This window comes from Amphiura filiformis, chromosome 2 (assembly GCF_039555335.1).
Source record: "Amphiura filiformis chromosome 2, Afil_fr2py, whole genome shotgun sequence".
Taxonomy (NCBI): Eukaryota; Metazoa; Echinodermata; class Ophiuroidea; order Amphilepidida; family Amphiuridae; genus Amphiura; species Amphiura filiformis.
The window spans coordinates 36,747,580-36,766,894 of record NC_092629.1 but is presented as its reverse complement, the minus strand read 5'-3'; the positions used below and the strand labels follow the sequence as shown (position 1 = coordinate 36,766,894).

Here is a 19,315-nt window from a genome sequence, read left to right as displayed (position 1 = left end):
AAATTGAGTACGTAAGTTATGGTATTAAAAAATTGGAAATTGAAATATCGTGGGTAAAAAGCTGAAAAGACAAATAAAACCAGAACAGAACAATTTAGAGAACAATAATGAATTAATAATAATGAGCAATAATGAATTAAAGAGTTGACAGGAGATTAGGTGTTAATGTTTTCTGCAGTTTCAGTGTACATCTTCTCACCGTTGATGGTTTGGTGGACTGTCATGTAACATGGATGTAGTAAACCGTGATCCTAAAAATGCCTTTCACATTGACCAAAACTAATTACAAGACCTCTTCTACGTTGAGGCTGGCTTTCCCTTTTAAAGGGAATTTTTATTACAATTTTGTATATGAGAGATAAAGTACACATTAGGGGTTTAGGGCAAGAAAACCCTATCTGCAATAGCTGCCAGGTGTAAAATGTGTACAATATAGAATGCAGAAATTACCCAAATGTCTATGGAGCAGCTATCATTGCAAACCCAGAACGTCTAAATTCAGCAAAACTTCTAGTATTGGAGATTAGATATGAATCTAGAGTATTAGCCTTTGTTAAACTGATACTGGACAAAATTACTTATGGAAACAATTATTATAGACACATTCATGGTCTGCTAGCTCCCTCCCAATTGGTTTGATATACACTTTTCTGAAGATCACTAACTATTATTCAATGTTGATTGTTGTACAACTATATGTAAAATTACTGCTCAAATAATACTATTAATAACATCACCATTGAAATCCATGCTTATTGTTTGCTAGCAATTCACTGAACTGGAAATTGCTCCTTTGCAATGATTTATAAGAGCCCATAATGTTACCCATGTTTGCTTCTAATTCCAGAACCACCCATGTGTAAAATGCACCCTATGCTGTTTTGGGCTTATAGTGTCTAATTTTGAGTCTATTTATCAGACTACATTTGAGGTCTGATCTTCTGGATTGTATACTCCCCAAATAGTGGTCTAAATTTGTGCCTATATTTAGTAATTAATCCCTCATTTAGCATGTTTCTATTGAGTCCCTTGCATTTTACCGGTAAAACTGTTCGCCGTCAAATAGCGGCGAAAGGCGGATAACGGTCAGTTTCCATTGCACGTTGTTTACCGGTAAACACTCGATGAACAGCGTCAATTGACACACCTGAAAAGTTTGCCGCGAAAGGTCGTGCACTGGGGTCAATCCCGGGTCAATCGCAAAGCATTGTGGATTTTAATATTGTAGTATTTTCTTAATTGTTTGGCTAAAAATGAGGTAGCAAACACGAGAAAAGAAGACTGAAGAATAATGTTTTTTATTAGCGTTTTAATTCGTTCTCGTACATCAAATTACGCCATTGGGAAATCCCCCTCAGTGATATCGATGTGAGTACTCAGTATTGTTGCGCGCAAAAAAAATAGGTCTTAGAATTTAATCTTTCACAGTTTAATTTCAGTTAATATTCTTTTTAGCGAATAGTAATTTAACATCAACAACATAATATTAAATTCATGAAATCTTTCTAATTTTCTGAAGCACACACCGCCGCGGATCCGAGTTGATTTCTATTTATTTCGCATGCACAGCTGGATTCATCCGCTGATGTTGTTGTTGTTGTTTTATTTCTCATAAATTTACTCATAAATCATAACTCACTTAAATATTTAGCATAATATGTATAATGCAGGGATAATGCATTATGAATATTTCTTCCATTTACTTTATTTATAGCAAGTGAGTCAAATATTTGTATGTGATTAGGCCTAAGAATTTTTGCGAACGGAATGGTATAATCATGATAATCATGGTATAATACATAAACAAGCTAGCTCATTGATGATGCAGAGGTCAATTTCGCGACTCAACTTCCGTTTTCTTCCCTGTATGCGCATTCAATCGGAACGGAGTGAGTTTCTATTGACGTTTACCGGTAAGCGTCCCCGCTATTTTCCTTCCTCAAGAAGGAAAACGTTACCGGTAAAAACTCACCTCTGTTTACCGGTAAATAGCGGGGGAGGTCAGTTAATATTGAGCAGAATTAATCCCTTTACAGTCTTTTTACCGGTAAATGGTCCCAATAGCAACCAACTAATTGTTACTGCCAAACCAATTTTAGAGGATCTGCTGAAACATAGGCACTTTGGGTTTGCAGTGTATGGTCCTAAACCCTCAATATAATTGTTTCTTGTTTTTCTTCTCACCCAGTTGTTTGTCTCCAAGATAAGTACTTAGTGGTCCAATTAACATTATTGTTATCTTATTGACTATGCAGCTCGTAAAAATTTGGCCCAGCTTTATATTAAGGTGAGACAGGTGTAATCGGTTTTTGTGTGAAGATCATAGAAATTTAAAACTTGGTACAAAGTAATTGATATAAACAAAAAATACTCAAATGTTAAGCATATTAATTAACTAATTTGCATATTTAATTAGGGAAAATGAGCTACAGCACCATTGGTGCTCTTGTTATTTTTTGAGAAAAATGCAAAAGTAGTCACAAATTTATCAAGGGGTGTAGTACCACCTTAAGGTAACAAAAAAACCAGAAGAAAACAAAAAACAAAAAAAAGCTGTTCTATGAGCCTGACCGATTTTCACTTATGGAGATTTGTTTCTAAATGTAGCTATATGAAATTAAAAATAACCATTTTTTTGGCCAAATTGTATCAAAAAAATTCAAAATATGTAACTTGCAAAAATAATCATTTTTTTTTTCAATTTTAGCCTGTGTGAGAAAGTTTTGTTAATAACAACCTTTCTGTAATTATACTCAGTAATTGTATAGACTCAGTGGCTTGTGCAAGGGGCACACCCTCACATCACCTTTCTTGGTTAGTCAGTTGGAAAAATGCACTCAATTGAGGGGAAATTATGGGGCTACCAATTGTTTTTGAGCAGGTGGGGAATTGAGAGTCATGGTCACTCATTTGTAAAACCAGCATGAAAAATGCATCAAAATTAGTAAACCTTATTTCAGTGATTCTTAAGATAGCTCTTGATATTTTGAGAAAATATCTCAAAACTTGTTATGTTGAAGCCTACATGTCTGGCTAGCATGCAGAGCATTAATGCATTGCAGAGGATAGAGTGCCCTTTTTCCAGGGCCTGAAAAACCTACAATAAATGCTTTTCATAGTGCAAATTGCATAGTTGGGTTCCAAGTTTTCCTTTTTTTTTCTCTCTCTTTATTTTTAGCCAAGTGCTAGGATCACTCTTAGTTGATTGATTGATTAAAAAACAAAACAAAAAACAAATTGGATAAAAATTACTAAAAAAAGCTATTTAAAATCCACAAAGGGCAAAGGTGTACTTTGTCTAATTCATTGCATTATGTGACAAAAAAACCCCAAACCTGTTCTACGTGCAGACGGACGGACCTTTCACGTAGGGTCGGTCGGTTGGGCTTCTTTTTTTTTCTATATTTGCAATTTGGGTAAATACAAAAAAAATAGTTCCTGAAATTGTCAAAATTTGGGTCAGTATTCATTTGTACAGGAAATTTTGTCCCCAATTTGTTAAAAATTTCATTATCTGGGTCGGTCGGGCCCGTATAACAGGGTTTTCTTTTTTCGTCGCCTTAAAACTATTTTAATAGATTTAAAGGTTTGTAATATGCATTTCTTGCATTTCGGTCAAGAAATCATGGATTAATTGAAAAAAGAATTTGGCCAAAATAATGGTGTTTTTTACCTGACCCTACCTAATACCAATAATAGGTACATTATCTTGTTCATCAGAACTGTTTTTGAAAATTATAAACAAGATTTGAAAGTTCTAGTCCAAGAACTATGAAATCCCATAAGGTATTCATCAGGCCTGTACACAGGGGAGTGAGGGGCCAAATTTTGAAAAGTATACAAAAATTTCAGAATTTGCGAGCGTAGCGATGAAAAAAAATCAGGTTTTTTTTTCTTCGTTTTTTTGGACAAAAAAGGTTCAAATATTGGGAAAAAAGTCCCAATTTTCACAAAATTGCTCCCCCCCCTTGAAAAAAAGTCCACGTTTTCAAAAGCAGCACCCCGGCCACCACCCCCCCATGAAATCTGTAACGGGCCTGGTATTCATGTATCTAGGTTAAACCAGGGATATCATATCCCTGGTTTAACCACTGTGTTTTATAAAAACTGGTACTGTTTTTATTTAAGTTACTATCTACGACTTTACATATCTAGGTTAACATATGGGGCATTTACACATTAATGTGTGTTCAATGGATACATCTAATCTATCAGGCGAAAGTGTGTCTTCTTTAACTCCTGGAGAACTACCTGCCGATCTAACAATTGCCTCTGATTGGTCAATTACATGATATCTTCATTTTAATCACCAATCACAATGGAGCTTTGCAAATAATTCACCCAAATTTGTTTGTGTGGTGAAATTATTCTAACAATGTTGCTGATTGGCCCAATTGATAATGAAAACTTCATTTGGCCAATCGGCAGGTAGTTCTCATGGGGTTAAGGCATGTCAAAGTGGGGCCCGATGCCTGGGCTAGCGGTGTTTGTACTCGAATATTGTGAAAAAGAAAGCCCACATGTCCCATAGGGAAAGGTATGTGGAATCCCAAGGCTCGTTGTAATGGGTTTTATTTTCCTCCATGTGCATGATTTTGCCTGGGAAGGGGGAATAGTAAAAATTTTTGTTTTGAACTATTATTTGTCGTAACTCAATAACTGCAATACGAATGTAAATGATTAGTGTGTTATGCACAGAAATGATATCTTACCCTTCCCAGAAACCTTTGCAACATGATGCGTCACCTCATTACAGCACATGACACTCCTATTACTTTGTACAGAGTCCCTTTCATGTTCAGAAGAGGCTGGCTAAGCATTAGTCAAGAAATAATCGTATGTTGCAAGATCTGGATGTGCTCTGTTCATTGAGGTACTTTTAGTCCCTTTTTGTCACTATCGACCCATGACCAGGGCCGTTGCGACCATTAGGCCAGGTAAGGTCTAGGGCGGCAAACGAGAGGCGCAAAAATAGGGGGAAATAGAAAAACGGTAACCCCTTAACACTTTTTTGGTATGCTTTGGTGGGGCGGCAGGGAGAGGCTTTGCCTAGGGCGGCAAAATCCCTAGGAACGGCCCTGCCCATGACTACAATCCTTGGGCTACATCCTGGAAAAAATTGTGTTGGAACACTCCCGGAACACCCATTAGAATTCCCATGATCTTCTGAATATTGCGCGCAAACAATGTTGGGAGGAGATATGGTGAAGATGAGCATATTGGGCATACCAACATTGTACAGGGGTAGAAGGGGAACTTGCAATAAGGCCTTTAAAGTGTTCGAACAATTATTTCTAAGATTGTATTTGCACTAGATAGCAAATCAGTACAAACAAATTAAAATGGAAGAAATGCATTGTGGGAAGTATAAGATAACTTTGGCGATGTGTTCTTTTTTTTACGCCCTTGTAATTGAAAACTTCAATGCATTGAACAAACATAATTAAAACTGTTATTTAGGTTTCATCACAATTATAGCCTACTTCTTGAAGACAAACATATTATTTAGAACTACGGACGCTGCTATGTGTATAGACACACTGAGAGAAATTGTTTGCTTTTATAACTTTTAAAATTCGTATTTTAGGCTAAGATGACACTGAAAGAAATAATTAGGATTTTAGCCTATATAGCTTTTAGAATTCTAACTTTTAAGTTATTTTGGACTTTTTTTTCTTCCGGAATGTTGGCTTGCTGCATTATGATAGAACAAAATTTAAATTGTTTCTTCATTCTTCTAAAACTGTTAAAACATGGATGAAGTATGTATGTATTTCTGAAACTCCCGGAGAAAATTGGCAGGGGCGAGAACTTTGCCATTACGCCAAGCTGACACAAGGTCAATTTCTTTACAAACATTTTTAGGCATAGCCAGGGGGAGCTGGTTTGGAAAACTCCCCCCCCCCAGAAAATGCAAGGATAAATTAAGGACGGAAAAAGTGTCCTTAAAATAACTAAAAATGGGACCAAAAAATTAACAAATGGGGACAAAATCTGGCTTTTCCCCCTCACACTAAAATCCTGAGACCTTGGTACTAACGACGGGTTATATTTGTGAAGATAAAATATGAAAATGACCACAAAAATCAAAATTTTAAAGAAGATCATACATGTAGTGATAAAAATGACAAAGTTGATAGCATTGAAAAAAAATCGATAACATTTTGTATGTTCTAGGAAAAGCACTCCTTTGACGAACATTACACTATTGACAGTTCAATCCAATTTTCACTCAAATAAAAGAGTTTTAAGAAACACTGCAAAGCTGATCTCTGCAGATGCGCTATGGGAGACTCAGCAGAGCGCTTGTGCACTTAACAAGATTTATATTTTTTCAAATTAAATAACAGACGTTGTTTGCTTGCCATTTTGTTGAGTGAGTTTTCTGTGACTCTGTAATTTTATTGCATTTTTAGCAACTGCGGTGATAATAAGTGTTTTATACAGGGTGGCTCAAAATTTTCAGCCTGAATCGCGGGTCGAAATGTTGAAAAGTCGCCCAATTTGTTTCTTAATCATTGGTTGCTATGGGACATGAAACTACCAAAAGTCATGAGGCCAATTTTGAAAAGCCCCCCAGTTTTTGTCTAAACCATTGGTTTCTTTGAGACATGAAATTGTCAAAAATCTGCAAAAGTCACCCAATTGGGCTACCAAAGCATGAGTTTGGTAACTCTGGTTGTGCATTTTTATGTGCAGGAAGAGGGTTAGTGCAGCGTTGCCAAACTCACTATTTTATAGTCCAATTGGACGATTTTTTAAAAGATATTCCACGACAATTCTTCTCAAACCTTCCCAACTTACAAAGAAAAAGACCAATAGGCCGTAAAGTTTTGGTTCTCATCCCCTCACGTCTCAATTTCTGGAATTGTCAGATTTTTCAAATAATTTTATACACATAAATATGTTTATTAGAGAAGACAGATCACTTGCTAGTATTTTTGTGGCTTATTCCTCAGAATCCCACATTTGAAAAAGGAAAGAGCACTCTTGGAAAGGCCAGAAACTCCTCCGGACGAGAACCAAAACATTAAGTTTATGCGGCCATATGTTAAAATTTGCAATATGTAAAATTATGAATCTAGAGTTCTTTTATATTTTACTTCATTCGACACATTATTTGGGTATAAAGAATTACCTTTTTTTTTTTCATAAATTAACATGAACTTAATTTCAGATGTAGATTAATTCCTTTGAATAATATAAACAAACCAATTTGCTTTCTTTTTCAGATGTAAACTACTGAAACTGCAAATGGTGGTAAGTAGTGGCATTTCTACTTTTTGAGGAGGGTTACAGATTAAAGGATGGAGGTTGGATTTCACCACATGTTATTTTGACTGTGGTTGAATAACATCGACACCCCAGCCTCCTTCCCCCCTCCCCCAACCTGTGTAATTTCATTCCAGAGAAGATACCTTACCCTTCCCAGAATTCTTTTCAACATATTGTTCACCTCATTTCATCAAATGACACTCCCATTACTTCCAACAGTTTCTTTTTTTTTCATGTTGAGAATAGACTGGTTAGACATGGGTCAATAGACAAGCAATAAACCCCGGGGGGTCACTCCCATTGTGGCCTGTACACCATCCGCGATAATGAAAACACGTAAAAAGGGTCGTTTTTTGTGGGTAGGCACGATACGCGCGTATCGCGTTTAGGGTGTCAAAAACATGAAAAATTGGAAAAAGTGTAGCAAAATTGCAATTTCTAAATACGTGGAAATGAAATTTAGGGTATGAAATTTGATGTTAGGAATGAAATCCCTGTTTAGGGTGTCATTTTAACCAAGGGTTAAGGTGGTTATGGAGGCATTATAAAAGTGCTCTAAGCATGTTTTAAACAGATTAATTGAGTAGAAAAAAGTACACTGATCAACATGCCTTTTGTTTGGAGTCAATCGGACATACGGTTTTCAAAATATATCAATTTATATTTTCTTTGTATCTTATTGTTTTTATCAATAATCAATAAAGTTAATGAGCTAAAATGACTGGAGAAGCTCATTAGCATATAATTTTTGCCAATATTTTGCTAAAAATCCATGCATAAATGTTCAGGGTACTTTTATTTTGCATACTTTTGCCCTGAAACTTGGTCAAAGTGTTTCTAATATGTTCTAATGTATTATATAGTGAAGCCGCCCCTAATTTGCATATTTGCATAATTAATTAGCATTTATGCAAATTAGCTCAAACAAAAGGCATATTGATCAGTGTACTTTACCCTACTCAATTAATCTATTTAAAACATGCTCAAAGCATTTTTTAATTTCTAGAAAATGCATCCAATACCACCTTAAATCCTTGTTTAGGGTGCTTTTCAAAAGTTGATTATCGCGGATGGTGTACAGGCCACAATGGGAGTGACCCCCCCCCCCCGGGCAATAAACATATTTTTGCAAATCTGGATGTACTCTGTTCATTGAGGTATCATGTTAGCAAATCAGTACAGGAAATTGAAATGGGAGAAATGCATTATGGGAAGTGTAAAATATCTTCTCTGATTTTATTCCATTTTGATAGGCGCCTAAAATGTGCATTTAAATGCCTGGTGAAGAAAGAGTGGAAGCCTAACACTTTAATATTGAAAACTGAACTATATAGAAGACATAGTGCCCCAATGGCCACTACCTACCACCAGAGACTCTTTTTACAAAAAAGGCCAAAGCTAGAAAATGCATCTTTAATTGTTTCATAAATTTTGCACATATTTTTCAAACATACATGTATGAATCGTGCAGTAATTGACTTAATCAGTGACGGGTCTTTAAAAATATTAAATATTTACTCGGTAAAAGGTGAACACGGAATAAGCGCACAGATAATGAAGAAAAGCGGATGATTCCATTTGAAATCCACACTCCCCTGGTGGAAGTCTTAACTAAATGCCTTAAAGGAGTATGAGTTTCAATGGGCTATTCCATTTAAAATCCACCCTATACCCCTGTGGAAGATTTTGCTGAGGTCTTCCACAGAGGGAGTATGAGTTTCAAATAGAATAGGGTAACTTCCATTTGAAATACTCAACTCCAGTTGTGGAAGATATATACATAAAGATATTGGTAAAGCTATAATACAGGGGGAGTTTGGGTTTCAAAATGATTAACTCTGACCAATTACATTTGAAAAACATACTCCCTGTGTGGAAGATATTTCCAAAATCTTCCACAGGGGGAGTGTGGATTTCAACTGGAATAGCAGAATCAGACAATTGATTTAACTACTATTTAAAATACTCTGTAGAAGATTTAAGTAAGGCCAAGGAAAGTCGATTTTTAGTTTCCTGTCACCCGCCCTCAATTCATTTTCTGACCCTCACTTGAATTCATTATTGTGATTTTCCAAAAAATACTGATAAAAACTGGTTATATTTGCAAATAAAATATGAATATCACTTTATTTTTTATGGAAAAATCAAAATCAAAACATACATACTTATACATAGAACTACCCACCTTCAATGTTGATACAAATACAAATTGCATTAATCTACCGATTATGCGAAACACAAAAACCCTCTCACACAGAGATTTTTCTGACCTGTCCCTAAGACCGACCTATCGGCGCCCTTTGAGTTGAGCGCATGCGCAAGCGATCCCTGTTCAAAATTTTTGTCACCGCCCAAGAAAGACGTGTTGCTTATGAGCTCTGACGGTCGTGCTTGTTGGTGAACGATTTTGTGTACTAAAAACAGCCGTGTATTGCAATCGGAAGGATAGCAGTTATAGCGGAGAGTGTTAAGTATCATGGGGAACTTTTAAACTCATTAAACTATCGGGATGTGTCCTTTAGTCGAATTTTTCGATTCCCGCGATCGCCCAAAACATGGCGGTCGCTAATCTAAGGATACGCCCTTTGTTACCGTGTGATTGCCTAGCTTTTTGGAAGGCATTGCTAGAGCGTCCGCTGTATAGTTTAATCACACAATTTATTCTATATATGATATCCGTAACTTGTTATACTCATATAGCGTTTTCCCTGTTGTTCTTGGCAGTTGTTAGAATTAGACTAGTGACAACATACCAGAGACGTACAGTAGGTGAAAGTTGTGTGATGGTGGATTGCTACTATCAGTGAAGCTATATCGAAGTCGAGTGACGGGTTTTTATAGTCATTTTTATAGAGATATATTCTATATAATCTCTATTTTGTGCCGTTTCTCTGTGTAGATTGAATAAAATTTAATCGAAATCTAATTACCATAATAAAGATTATACCATCTTGCTAGTACTTTGAAGTGACCTGTATCCTCTATATATATATAACTGGTCTTGTTTATATATAGTGTTTGATTTCCCGTGGAGGACATCATATTATGTCTTCCCGTCGATGTGCTAAGTGCCCATCACCGGTTCCTGGCTGGGACCCTCATTTACTTTGTTATGTTCATCGTGAGTGTTCGCGTTCCGCCAGATGTACCATATGTATAGGGATTTCAGAGGAGCAGTTTGACGCTTTGGAGCGAGGTCAGCAGTTGGGAATTAGACCATCCAAGCAGAGACCTTCAAAAGGTGGTAAGTCGGGTAAGTTAGTTGAGAAACGAGCGCGTGATAGCAAAGGAGGCCCGCTACCGCTTAAGTTAGGCGGCAAGGGGGCTACCGATGCTAGGGCTCCTGCCCTTTTCTCTGGTTCAGGTTCCCCCGGGAATCCTGAATTGGGGTCTAAAGGCTCAGACACGAGTAGGGGTGCGACTGTAGTGCCACAGAAAATGTCAGAGTTGGGACCAGCAGTTAGTACAGGTGCGCAAGTGCCGGGGAACACAGCTGGTCTCGATACAATGAACCCAGTTATTAGTACCGGGGGAAACCCCAGGAAGGTGCAGGGTTCATCGAACTTACTCATGAGTACAGGGGTCACCCCCCGGAAAGTGGTTGGTTCCAAAGATCTACCCATTAGTACAGGGGTGAATAACCCCCGGAAAATAGGAGGATCTGATACTGGTTCTCTCGCTAGTAAACAGTATGTTCTGTTGAACACGGGGGCCAGGATCTAGTGTTGCCACGAGTAAGGGAGCGATCCCGAAAGTGACAAGGGACCCACTAGGCTTAGTTCGAGTACAGGGGAAACCTCTCGAAAGAAACGGAGCCAGTGGTAGACCCAATTTCTAGTAACGGGGTCCCCCGTGAACGAGACTAGATCAGTAATGAAAGGATCGGTAGATGCGGAAGGTGCTACCTCGAGCCTATCATTGGCACCCCCGTTACATGCAACCCGGGATATCCAGGGTAGCGTGGACATGGGCGGAGCCCCCCCTGATAAGTTATTATCATCAGGTATTGATCCGACTGCTCAAGTTACTCATGAGCGGTCTCAAGAGGATGTTCATCCTTTTGATAGTCGATCACCTAGGGTCATGCTTGATGGGTCGAATTATTCAATGATGAATAACTCCCCAAGTACACTACATCAAGTGTTCAATCAAGCAGCGCTGACCTCGGATTCTCCCAATACGGTCGATAATCCTCGAGGTTATACTAGTGTTTATCAATCAACTAGTCAGCAGGGACCCAGCGGTCATTCAACTTTCCCGCAAGGTCGAGAGTTGCCAACCGCTGCTAACTTCTACCAATCCCAACTTGTATACTACTGTACCACAGACCGGACAGTGGCAACAAGCATGGGGGTGCCAGGAGTTGGTATACCCGTTAATCAAGGGAATTTCCCCAATGCTGGGCCGTGGATGAATCCGCAGCAATGTGGGATGTGTTCCTCCTTGGTTTAACCCGCAGAGGTCGGACTGGGAACGCCTACAGTTCAGAATCCTCGGGGTACTACGGGTATGGAAAGTAGAGCACCTAGGTCGTTACCAGTGCGACAGCAGCCGAGTAGGCGGTCGACACCGTAACGGTAACTAGCGAGCCCTCGCTCCCAGTGACACCTAATGCATCGCAAGGTGCAGGCGTGTCCTCCCTTCAGTTGGCGTTATGTCGGGTCTCCTATCAGGTTACACTGAGGGATCGACCATGACAAACACTTCTGAAACACAGGAGTATGAATCACAGATCGGTGTTGGGTCGGATTCAGATACCAGTGAGGGTGAGGAAGACTCTGGCGAGGAGGGAACGTCACATGAGATGACGTCATTTCCTCCGGCCCGCACTGAGGGCGCAAGTGAGTCAACGTCTAGTGGGGTAGATTCTATACCACCCGGTTTTCCGAAGGAGACCCCGGACACGTTACGTCGTCTAGCTCAGTAACTTAGACTTGACGTATGGTCCTGAGGTAACCGAGGAGACACCAAGCGTCCTTCTAGGAGGGTTGGGGGTAGGTAGTGGACTACACACATTATCTGGTGTCACTCTTCCTGCCGAAATACTTGGCTATTGGCAGGCTCTTGATAAGAAAGGAGATCATCGTGGATCCTTGTCTTATAGAGGGCCGGCCGACGGGAAAACGTTCCGTGTGTCTGAGAAGGACTATAACGGAATGTTCCGGTGCCCAGGTATAGAAGGGGCGTTGCTAAGTTCTTACCTCACCAAGTGAATAAGAACCACCCACAATCGTTCTCCCCATATTGGGAGGAACAATTAAAGTCGGTGGATAATTCTCTCAGAGTATCTACCAGACTTTCAGCCTTTTCTTCTTTGTTGACCTCGAGTGTAGGTCATCAAGTGAAGGAGCTGTGTGGGGAGGATTCCGATCTTTATCGGGATTGTGAGCTAGCGGCAAAGCTTTCCTCTACTATCATGGAGGAATCTATGCTACTGACTCGCAGAGCAGTCCTACTTAAGCGGGAGAACGCTTGTGCCTCGTTGAATCTCGCTTTTCAACAAAGACTTGTCAGAAAAGTTGAAAGAGACTCCGGTGGCACAAGCCTCACTCTTTTGGTGATGGGTTTTGTTCAGTGGTTGATACACTCGCAACTAAACTCACCCAAGAGAGAGTTCTGCAGGAAAAGACTTAAATCTTTAACCAAGAAAGGCAAGTCTAGGAAGAGGAGGTCAAGAGGTCATGCCAAAGTCAAGGTGACCGGACAAGCCTCTTCCAATGTGACGCCACAAGCTCAAGCACCTGCCCGCGCCGCCTCTTCCGCCCCTCGGGGTAAGAAGAGAGCAGGCACAGGAGCGGGCGGCAATCCTCCAAGAGCAAAGTACGCTCATGGGGAAAGTCGTCTCGCACCTGAGGCACGGGCGGCGCAGTGTTCACCTTTACTGGTGAACCCTCCACCAGGGGTTTCCCCACAGGTGGGCGGCCGCTTACAGACATCGCCTGGCATGGGAAACCATCAGCCCGGGCTCATGGGTGCTTGGGGTAGTGAGCAGGGGTTATCAGTTAGAGTTTACCACAACCCCTCCGTCGCAGAACCTGCAGAGGGAGACAAGATTACCAGCCTCTCTAGTTCAGAGGCAGGTACTGCTCTCCGAGTTTCAAATCTACTTCAGAAAAATGCCATAGTCCCAGTCTTCCCCCCCTTTCAAGGGGGTTTTGGTCGAGCTTCTTTCTGGCTCCCAAAAGACTGGATTGGCGTCCCATCCTGAATCTCAAACCATTGAACAAATATATCAAACCACGAAGATTCAGGATGGAGACTCTGGCAACTGTTCTGACATGTCCAATCAAAGATTGTTGGGCAACGTCAATAGATTTGAAAGATGCGTACCTTCATGTACCCAGCCACCCGAACGACCAGAAATGGCTCAAGTTCAGGGTGAAAGACCAGACATACATGTTTCGATGTCTTCCATGCGGTCTTTCCACAGCCCCACGGGTCTTTACGCGGATAGTAAAGACAGTGGCGGCTTATCTCAGACGAAAGGGCGTCAATCTGTGCGTTTACCTCGACGACTGGCTGATATACAGTCGGTCGCGGTAGAGGCTCTGCACCATATAAAATGGTTCAAGAGACCGTGACGAGTTTGGGTTTTGTGATAAATGTGAAGAAATCAAACTTCGTCCCGACACAGATCCCCAGTTTCTGGGGCCCGTCTGCACTTATCGGAGGGCCTGGCCAGGCCCTCTCCGGAGAGAATTATGAACATAATACAATGCGTCAAGATTCTCAGTGCAGAAAGTCACGCCCAGCCACTGCTTGGCTAAGAGTGTTAGGACTCATGGCCAGTCTAGTAGACCTGGTGCCGAATTGTCGTAGGCATACGACACCAATTCAGCTGCACCTACTGGCGTTTCCATACCGAGTCGCCACCCTCGTTAACAGGATGGTTCCAATGTCGGAACTGATCCGCGACAAACTCAAGTGGTGGTCCACGACGGCCAACCTGAACATAGGGGTCAGATTTCCTGCTCCCTCCTCAGCTTACCATCACGACGGACGCGTCGAAGATGGGCTGGGGGTCATATTCAGGATCAGGCGGCTTCGGGCCTGTGGTCCCCAACGGAAGCCAAGTCTCACATCAACTTGTTAGAACTCTGGGCGGTAGAAAGAACGATCCAGGCGTTCAAGATCAGTTGATGGGTTGCAAGTTCATAGTGCAGTCGGACAATTCGACGGTGGTAGCATACAGCAACAAACAAGGAGGTACAAAATCTCCCCCGTTGTGCATGCACACTCTTCGCTTGTTGAAGAAGTGTCACCATCGAGGAATGTCACTCAAGGCTATCCACATAGCCGGGGTCACAAACATTCTAGCGGACGACCTCTCTCGAGGTCGAGGTGCGGGCCCGACAGAATGGGCACTGTCTCCTCAGGTGGTCCAAACCATCTTCCGAGTAATGTTTTATCCGACAGTGGATCTGTTTGCATCAGCAAGCAACCACCAACTACCAGTATATTGCTCCAGGATGCGAGATCCAAGAGCACTGGCGGTAGACGCACTACACTTGAACTGGAGAGGAATGACGGCCCACGCATTTCCTCCAATTTCGCTGCTACAGAGAGTAATACAGAAAATAGCCAGCGAAGATTGCAACATAATACTCATAGCACCCTTTTGGCCAAGGCATCTATGGTTCGGCTCATGGTGAACCTTCTCATAGGTACACCTCGGTTTCTTCCACAGTTACCAGACCTCCTGAGACAGCAGGATCTGGAGACAGTGGTGCCGACCATTCAGCTGGGTCATCTGAGGTTAACTGCATGGCCGTTATCAGGCAACGCTGCGAGGAGAGCGGCTTTTCACAAAAAGCTGCTAACCTCATCACCCACGGTAGAAAAGACTCAACACTCGGAATCTATTCTGGACGTCTGGGTCGATACTACAAGTGGTGCGAAAAGACAAATTGCTCTCCTGCCAGAGCAACTCAGTCTCAGATAGCCGACTTCCTCACGGAAGTGTTCGACTCTGGCTTACAGGTAGCCACAGTTAGCAACTATAAATCGGCTATCGCAGCGATCCATAGGGGATTTGAGGACGGATCAACTCTATATAAGAATGACTACATCCGTCTTCTCCTCAATGGCATGTACAATTCTCGTCCCCTAAACGTAGAATCGTTCCTGCATGGAATCTAAGCAAAGTTTTGGAGCTTCTCAAAGGAGCACCATATGAACCGATGAAATCTGCCACGTTCAGAGATCACTCTCAAAAGCGGTCTTTTTAGGTAGCGCTAGCAACCGGCCGTCGTCGGTCGGAATTGCAAGCTTTATCGTTCAAAACTCTTGTTTTTTCACGCAATGGCGTCTCTATGACCTTTAAAGTAGGTTTCATAGCTAAAAATGAACGCCAGACGTTTCAACACGGGTCCATCTTGCTTCCGAGGATTGGCACTAAGTCAGCCGTACGAGAAGATAGACTATGGTGCCCTGTGCGGGCTATCGAACACTATATAGGACCAGTAATATTAGGGGATCGACTGACCAACTTTTTATAACCCATGCTAAACCTAACAAGGCAGCTTGAAACAGACACTAGCACGATGGTTGGTTTCGCTCATAGTAGATGCTAAAGCGTTCGAAGGAACATGTGCCCCTGCGGCACATTCTACTAGAGCAGTTTCAGGCTCGTGGGCATTTCAGAAAGGGGTCACTCTGAACGAGATTTGCGAAACTATATCTTGGAGCACCGCCTCTCGCTTTACTGATACATATCTGCGTAATATCGGAGAGGACGACTCCAGGGTCAAGTTCGCTAAAGCAGTCTTGACGAGGACTTCGACTAACAGACAATAAGGGTAAGATAACAATTAGCATTAATGTCTTAATCATTGATTGTCTAACCTTATTTGTTTTCAGGAATGACCAGGTCATAAGTGTATTGAATAACTTTACTTGTAGACATTCTTGAAATCCTATTGTCTTTTTAGTCTATGTTTTGCTTTTTAAGCAATTCTTGTTTTTGCTTTTCAAGCAATTTTCAGGGTTTTGCTTTTAAGCAATCTTCTTGGTATCTTGCTTTTTAAGCAAAATGGGATTTTCCTGACCTCGCGTCTAAATAACAGACCGCACCTCTACCACCTATTAGCGGTGCTAGTCAATGTTAATGCAATTTGTATTTGTATCAACATTGAAGGTGGGTAGTTCTATGTATAAGTATGAGTAAAACAAGAGTGTTTTTTCATACTAATAATAGAAGTCTACCCACCTGAATATGTTGATCCCGCCTCCCTTAACCCCCTTGCGGTATGTTATTTCTCTGGGCGGTGGGGAGTGAACAGGGATCGTTGCACGCATGCGCTCAACTCAAGGGCGCCGATAGGTCGGTCTTAGGGACAGGTCAGAAAAATCTCTGTGTGAGAGGGTTTTTGTGTTTCGCATAATCGGTAGATTAATGCAATTTGTATTTGTATCAACATATTCAGGTGGGTAGACTTCTATTATTAGTATGAAAAAACACTCTTGTTTTACTCATTTTGCTGCAATCTTGCAGACACTTTTTAATATACTGTTGAATCTCATTGTGAGTGAGCGGCAAATAACAACACATTTTACATGCGTGTTGATCATATTTATGAAAGGCAAAAAAATAATGAATAATGAAAAAGTTACCTCACTTGTTTTCAAAAATTATGTGACGGGAAACTCAAAATTGACTGTTAGTGGCCTAAAGATATATAGGGTGTAAAGGTTTCAAAGTAATTAACCCTAGCCAATCACATTTGAAAAACATACTCCCTCTGGGGAAGACTTTTCTTAAATTTTCTGCAGAGAGTAAGGCAGATTTCAGTTAATGGAACAGTCCACTAAGTGAGTGCCCTGGTAAGAGAAAAAGAATCTGCAGTCTGCAAGCACCTCGAGATCCAGGGTATGTTGACGACAGTTGGTCTACATTTTGTGCTGTTATCAACATGAGGAGTTATATATTTCTTGAGAATGCACAAGTATTTTTTGTTTGTTTCTTTGGTGTGGCAAAATACTTCATCTTGAACAATTAATGAAGAGCATGCATAATTGTGTGTAACCAGTGACAGGCAGTACCAGGCAGGGTTTGCTAGGGGTGATTATCAGGGAGGGGAAAAAGCCAGGAGAAAAAGTATTTTGATCATAGTCATTCTCAGGGTTCGATTTACTTTGAAAAATGTGCGTAGCAATTTTTTAGCGAAAACCTTATTTAGATGATGTTCTTATATATAATATTAGCATATGTTTACATTGTAAAAAATTGCTATACAAGCTGAAATTTGTGTAGCAGGTTGTCCAAAATGGGGAGCATTTTGCTCCAGGACACAAGTTAAATCGAACCCTGGTCATTCTACTACGTGTACCTTCTGTTACCAAGCTCAGTGCAAAAGCAGGTGGTTGGGAAAGCAGGCGAGACGTGTTGTTTGAGAATCACCTTGTTAGTTTCGGTCTCAGGAAATACATTGTAGTATGCCCAGTCTCCCGTTCATCTTATCTTGAATATTTGCATACCTTGAGTTTAAGGGAGATGGGATGAGCCTCTTCCCCAATCTGGAAAAAAATATGACTGTTCCGAAACCCCTCCCTTTCACTTATCACTCACCAGCTGAGATTTGTAAAAGTTGCATGAAATGATAAAAAAATACTAAAATTTATGTGCACATGGTATCAAAATCACTTTTTCATATTTATCCCCACATTTTTTTCAAAAATCCGAAAGTCATGAAAAATTATGTACGTGAAAATAACAGCATATAGACTTGCATCTTGAGTACATTAAACATAAATCAATTTTCCATTTTGATGCTCCATATTTACCACTATCTCAAGTTGAAACATTTATGAATATGTGTATGAATCAGCTGTAACACATGAAACATGAAGTTATTTTTAGAATGATTTATGATGAGCTAATTTACATAATTTGCATAATTTTGCGCTGAACTTGGTCCTCTGTCTGTCTGTCCTGACCCTGTATCTCTTGAATGGATAGGCAGATTGACTTTAGCTATTCTAGGAATAGATAGGCCTCAGTTAGTAACTCCTACTACTTTTTGGGGTCTAATTTGCATATTCATTATTATAGTTGAGCTAATTTGCATATATTTTTTCAAAATTTCAAACAAAATTAAAACAATTTTTTTTTTCCAAAAATTTGTTTGGGTCTAATTTGCATATTCATTATTATGGTAATAAGCTAATTAGCTTTTTTATTTTTAAAAAGATATTTTTGTTCAAAAATATGTTCTTTCAAATGTTTTTATTTTTCTGAATTTCTTTTGTTTTATATTAAAGACTGTTTTTTACAATAATGCGTATCAATGTGGAGGCACCATGACATTCTTATCTTTTATGAAAAAGTACCAGCTGAGAATTTTAGATACTTTTTTTAAAATATACCAACCTTTGAAAATATTTCTACAAATTTCCAGTTTCCATACATTTTACACATGTACACAAGGATCAGTAATAGAGCGTACCTGTAACAACTACATCAAATCTGCACAATTTCGTGGACAAGATACAAATGCACACAAAACACCCACTCATATTGGATTCTGCAAAGTAAGTTGCCAGAGAAGACATCTTCCCACAATCCTTTGCAACATGATGCATCACCTCATTACATCAAATGACACTCCTATTACTTTGTACAGGTTCCCTATGTTTTCATGTTGAGAATAGACTGGCTAAACATGGGTTGATAGTGAAGAAATGAACATATTTTGCAAGATTTGTCAAAAGTGGACTTTCATCCCTGAATTTGGGTCGGTCGAGCTCGTAGAACAGGTCTTTTTTTTTGTTGTGTAAAATGCAATTTCACTCTCCACTGATGCATCCTGGGAAAAAAGGCATAACTACTTGTTGTGAAGTTGTGCATCGGTGAATTGATTCTGAGATTTAGTTGCTTAGTGTTCAACATCTTTTTTTGTACTTGGCTTTTCTATTTGAAATCTACACTAGCCATGTGGACGATGTAAGAAAAGTCTTCCACAGAGGGAGTATGTTTTTCAAATGTAATTGTGGAGACATTATTTTGAAACACATACTCCTTTAACCTGTTTTTCATCGTCCA

At 40.2% G+C, this 19,315-nt stretch overlaps 1 protein-coding gene across 2 annotated transcripts in view; it reads left to right on the top strand.

The window, feature by feature from the left end:
• LOC140146161 (cell adhesion molecule DSCAM-like) overlaps positions 1-19,315 on the top strand; it is a 199,892-nt gene that overhangs the window by 69,321 nt on the left and 111,256 nt on the right. For both annotated transcript variants that reach the window (XM_072167922.1, XM_072167921.1), the window contains one exon: positions 7,233-7,260. The gene's annotated coding sequence lies outside the window, so the exon portion shown is untranslated. The remainder of the gene's footprint in view (positions 1-7,232; positions 7,261-19,315) is intronic.